This window comes from Urocitellus parryii, chromosome Y (assembly GCF_045843805.1).
Source record: "Urocitellus parryii isolate mUroPar1 chromosome Y, mUroPar1.hap1, whole genome shotgun sequence".
Lineage (NCBI taxonomy): Eukaryota > Metazoa > Chordata > Mammalia > Rodentia > Sciuridae > Urocitellus > Urocitellus parryii.
This window is the reverse complement of record NC_135548.1, coordinates 35,057,439-35,063,438: the sequence shown is the minus strand read 5'-3', so window position 1 is coordinate 35,063,438 and position 6,000 is coordinate 35,057,439. Positions and strand designations below refer to the sequence as shown.

Below are 6,000 nucleotides of genomic sequence, written 5' to 3'. Positions count from 1 at the left end.
TGTGATACTCTTAGTCACAGAGATATCATGAATAGGGAATAGTGAGGGTAATGTTGTTTAAGTCTTACTTTCATACTTTTAATGACAACTTTGTCACTTTTAGTGACAACGTTGCCTGTGAAGAGTTGAGTTGTTTTTCAGGGAGAGTGTAAGTTCAACTGCTTCCAGGAAGCCATCCAGAAATACGCAATCCATACATCTCTATCTTTCTTTAAAATTCTCATGGTATTCAGCTGGGAATAGTGGCACAAACTGAAATCCCAGGGACTTAGGAGGTTGATGCAGAAAGTTAGCAAGTTCAAGACCAGCCTCAGTAATTTAACAAGGCCCTAAGCAACTTAGTGAGACTCCATCTCAAAATAAAACATAAAAGGGCTGGGGATGTGGCCGAAAGGTCGAATGCCCCTGAGTTCAATCCTGGAAACCAAATATATAAATAAATAAATAGGCTGGGGATGTAGCTCAGTGTTATAGTGCCCCTGGTACCAAAAACCAAACCAAAACAAACAAACAAACAATGTTATAATAGTCAGACTTCATTCACTCGAGATTTTATGTAACTTGGTTTCAACTCTGGGTACCAAAGCCTAGCTCATTTGCCTATTTTCTAAAGACCAAACTCCCAGCTTTAGAACTTACTCTTCATAAATTTACTGCTCCTGAACAAGTCCATTAATCCTCTGAACTTAATACCTATGGAATTTTCAGGAATATTTTAATAATCATGAAACAATTTCTGACCATGGCGAAATTTACCCAGAATGAAGGGTTTTTGGTGCAGAATCCAAGATGGCGGGCCACAGGGAGGCAGCATTCTGTGTCGCTCCTTGACCAGGACTCAAGTAGTGAGAACACTGCTTCTCTGTGAGCCATATTCCTGCTCCAGCCCAGGAATCACGTCCACCATGCCAGTCCAGGGCTCCAGACCTCAGGGTCAGAGGAGGTCTCCCAACTACTTGCCCACGCAGGATTACTGGGTACCCGAGCGGGACCATCAGCATCAGCACCATGCAGAACTTTTGGCCACCCATCCAAGCAGAAATCATGTGATCCACTCCCACACAGGACACCTGGAAGCTTCTCACACGCAGGAACTCTGGCTGCCATTCCCGTGTGGAACCCCTCCACCAATGTGGGGCTCCCCCAGTCGCAGCCTTATTGGGACTCTGCAGCAACAGAGATAGTCCCCTATGTGCAGTAGCCTGCCTGCACCTGAGAACCTCACACGGGCTCTGAAGTCACCCAGCAGCCACACACTGCACGCCACAGAACTCCTCTCTGAACTCATCATCCAACACCATCGCCTGGCTCGCCCTACCCGACCCAACAGCCCGTCACTGAAAGCAGGTGCCTCCATCTTGGGTCACCTTCATGACCATCTTCAGTGGGGGCAAGCAACTCCCAGTTTGGAACTCAGGCTGGCCAGGTTCCCAGTTTCTAATTCTCCCCTCTCTCCAGGAGCGGCTACCCCGACCCAGTGACACCCTGGATACCTTCACCATCCTGAGGGCAGAGATACCAGCTAACAACAGACAACCCCACCTATTGCATGAGAAGGGAAGCAGGAAAGAGTGATCTCCAATCAAATCAAGCCTTGTTTCTTCCTTCAAGATTTTTTTCCTTCTTCTCTCTTTCTATTCTCCCACCCTCACATCCTCACCATATATGAAACCAAGTACTTAGCATGAATTAGGATTCTGAGGACTATGACATCTGAATAGTATATTACAGTTGTGTTGTATATTATTTGTTTGTTTGTTTTTTTCTTTTAATTTTTTCTTTTTCCACCAATTTCTACTATTTTAACTTTTTTTTAATTTTTTCTTAATGTATATGTGTTTTTGTTTTATGTACTTTACTGTCTTCCCACTTACTTGTCTACCCAAAATTACTTCCTTTCTCTTCTCCTGCTACAAATCTTCCTCTCTAGATTTCTCTTTCACACTTCCTAAGATATAATAACTCTATATCCTCACCTCCTACCTCCTCAGCATACCATCCTACTCTTCAATCCTGGTTCTTTGTCCACCATCAGAAACTGTAAACCCTTTTATAAACCTACTAATTACATTGTAGATAATAATTGAATTCACCACTTCTTTACCTTGTGACCAAACTATAAACATCTTAATAGCAAACATTTGTTTTTAGGGTGTATATTATTTGTATTGGGGTCTGTTAACATTGTTCTTCACCTCAAAGGAGAGGTACTGGAACCCTGCTGTAGGGCATGATGTGGCATGTGGGGCATGTTGCGTTGGAAAGGAGGAAACCTAACTTGCTAACTTGCTACCCGCTTCCCAGTCTTGGGCCCGCACAGGTGGCTAAGATAGCACCTGAGGATCAGCCAGGAGGCGGTGCTGTGGGTGGTGACGGAAAAGGCGGACCAGCTCCAGGATAGGTCCAGGACTCTCCCGCCCTGGTGGACAGCTCCTGCCTTCCCTTACAGACTCCGGGATGGGTGTACACGTGGACTCGCTCCACCCCTCTGACCTTTATCCCGATTGGTTCCTGTGCGTTATATTAGTTGTGTGTACTTCCTCAATAAATGAGATCCTGCTTCCACTGGTCTCCCTGGCACATCTGATTGTCCTCCGAGGAGGGAAGGCTGGGTGCGGGCAGCCAGTCAATCTTTGCCTTTCTTGGCTCGTCCTGATCGGGGCATGCTTTCCCCATCTCTCCCACAGGTCAGGAGGAAACAAGGGGCTAAAAACCCCAACACCCTACCAGCACCATAAGCCTATAGGGTAAATGGTAACGCCTCGGATCCACAGTGCTGGAAGAATGAAGAGTTTTCTTCTAGGCCACACTGAGGTCCTATGTGTAATCTATTTCTATACCAGGACCCTTGAAGAGATGATGATGTTGGGTACCAAAAGAGTGGATGAATTCATGGTGAAGACTTACCTGAACTTATTTCACTGATCAAGTGCAATAGTTTGGGGTTTTCATTTATTTTTGTTTCTATTCTTTTTTTTTCAGACGTTAAATTCAAAATGGGGCTCAAGGTATCTGTTTCATCTACATCAGAGAAGGCAGACTGCAGGGTAAACCTTTTGTTGATCTTGAATTAGAAGATTAAATCAAATAGTCTTTAAAAAAAAAGATAAAGAAATTGTGGGACACAGATTAGTTGGAGTTTCAAGTAAAATCATATTGAGGTGGACTGGGTGTTGAAATATATTGGTCCAAGTAGTCCCAACATGGCCAATGATGGCTTTGTACAGCATGGAGGACTCCTGATTGGGTGTAGCAAGAAAGAAAGTGACCAGTCCTCCTCAGGGTTGAAAATTATGCCAAATGGGATAAGATGGTCAGTGCACTTCCAAGGGAGGAATATGGGGCAGGGCTACATGCAGTTTGCTTCATCAGAAACTAGTTAAATATCTTTCACAGAAAATAGTTGAAAAAGCGCTAAAGAAATTCAAGAAAAGAACAGGGCATGTGTCTAATGAAATCTTTAAGAGCAAGTGAGCTGAAGGTAGAACTCATGATCCACCGCAGAAGCTCATTCCATTCAGCAGCCAGATCTGTAGGACAAACCAGGGGCTGGTCAAGGTATGACAGCATCAACAGAGGAGCTGTCTTTGAGAGAATGAGTCCTGGTGTTCATGGTGGAGGCTCTGGAGGCTACGGTGATTATAATGGCTTAATTACAACTAAGAGATTGGAAAGGGGCTTCCATTACTATTTTTCAGGGTGTAGATATGGAGGTGGTGGCTCTTTCAGAGCGAGGGAACATTTTGTACATACGTGGGAATTTTGTTACAGAGTTACTTAGAATGGCATGTATCTTTTCCCCACTGCCGAAACCTATGACAGTACTAATTGAGGTTGGTCCTGAGGGTAGAGTGACAGGTGAAGCAGAAGTCAAGTTTGCAACTCATGAACATGCTCTGTAGAGATGTCAAAAGACAAAGCAAAGTGCAATACAGCAAGCAGTGGTGCTTATGGTAGCCAAATGATCGTGGCATGGGTGGGTTTGACAAAACAGTCCAATTATGGTGGCCTGGGCAGCCAACCACTGAGTGGTGGTTATGGGGGCAGCTATAATGGCCAGAGCCACGTGAGTGGATACAACCAAGTATTACAGCCAAACTCCAGTGATTTGCAATCAAACATGGCATGGGTAGCCAAAGAGCAAGGATGAGCAGCTACTATAAACATGGAAGGAGAATAGCTATGGGCAGCACAAGAAAGGGAGCTATGTCCAGTATGCCCAGTACCAGGGGTGAATGGGGAAGGTGATCTTGATCACTGGCTATTCATCACCTTTTTAAAAGAAAAAAAAATTCAGTCTATTTTTTTTTTTCAACATAAGCAGACGATTTGTGCTTACTCTATAAATAGAAGTCAGGATTGTTTTAAAGACTTGAGGCTCAGTATTTTCTAACAGAACAAACTAGATCTAGGATGTAATGGTGAAGTTGAATAACTATCACTGTAAACAATTCTCACTTTTCTCAAGCTATGTTACAGGGTATGTCTGAGCAGTAAGCATAGTCAGGGTAAAGTAGTTGAATCATGTTAAATGTTGCTCTTATTCCATGTTACATGAAACACTGGTTAGATGCATGCTGAATGACATGCTTTTGTTTAAAACTCAACACAGGAGCTATATCTACAATCAAAGGTGAAACCCTGGCATGTGTGTTAATTCTAATTTGTTTGGTTTGTTTGTTTGTTTTTGTAATAACCTATAAGACACATGAGTTTAAGGTTTTTTTAAGTTATTAGGGAAATTTTGAAATGGAATAAAAATATTTGGGGACTTTGCTTTTGGTGTTTGTAGAAAATTATAAGACCTTGATTTATATATTTCATTGAATTCTGATTTCTTCCTTTTAAAAAAACTGGGAAAGAAGAAAGGAGAAAAGGGAGGAAGACCGGAAGGAGAAGGGTTCAAAAGAGAAAAAGAAAGGGTGACAAATAAGATTCACAAGGCTACCAATTCATTTTATGAACAATAATTGTACTGGCCAAAGTAAGATTACTATTTTATATAAAACTATTATTTTGGTGTGATTCAGTAAACAATTGTGACCATCAGCTTTCCATAACTATACCTTAGCTAATCAACCGGTAAATAGAAAAGGTTTATTTAGGCTTTCCGTTTGGGAGGTCCCTGTTCAAGATCAGTTGGCTCTGTGGCTTTGGGCCTGTGGCAAGGCAGCACATCAGGCCAAGAGTGCATGGCACAGCAAAACTACTCACCTCCCAGCAAGAGGGAAGAGGAGAAGAAGAGATGGTTCTTTTCAAGAATGATCCTGTGACTTCAGCACCGTCCACTGGACCCCTGCTTCCTAAAGACTTCACCACTCCCCACAGTGCCACCGTGGGAAACGAGTCTTCAACACATAGGCTTTGGGGACATTTAAAATCAGTGGCACACACCTGTAATTTCAGCAGCTTGGAAGGCTGAGGCAGGAGGATAAAAAGTGAGGCCCTAAGCAACTCAGTGAGACCCTGTCTCTAAGTAAAATACAAAATAGGCCTGGGGATGTGGTTCAGTGGTTGAGTGCCCCTGAGTTCAATCCCTGGCACCCCAAAATAAATAAAATAGAATAAAATCCAAACTATGGCACAAAATATGCATTTATATAGGCATCCTGGTAAACACATGCTAAAGAAATGACTAGGTTCTGTGTTTGACAGCCTACTGAGAATTAGTCATTATTTATTTAGCATTCTGGAAAGTTCCTACTTCATATTTAAAAGATACTGAAACAAACCACTAATAAGCCAGCTAATAAAAATATAATAGGGGCTGGGGTTATAGCCCAGTGGTAGAGCACTTGCCTTGCACTTGTGAGGTCCTGGGTTCAATCCTCAGCACCACATAAAAAATAAATCAATAAAATAAATAAAGATATTGTGCCCATCTTTTAAAAAAATCTTTAAAAATAAAAATATAATTTTTTAAAAATTTTCTATGTGAATTGTAATAAACAGATTGAGCTGATAGATTTATGTATAAAGATACTTGTCAAGTACACATAA

At 42.2% G+C, this 6,000-nt stretch overlaps 1 pseudogene; it reads left to right on the top strand.

Annotated features, from left to right (window-relative positions):
- The first annotated feature begins 1,190 nt into the window (after positions 1–1,190).
- Positions 1,191–4,150, top strand: LOC144251026 (heterogeneous nuclear ribonucleoprotein H-like; annotated as a pseudogene).
- The last annotated feature ends 1,850 nt before the right edge of the window (positions 4,151–6,000 follow it).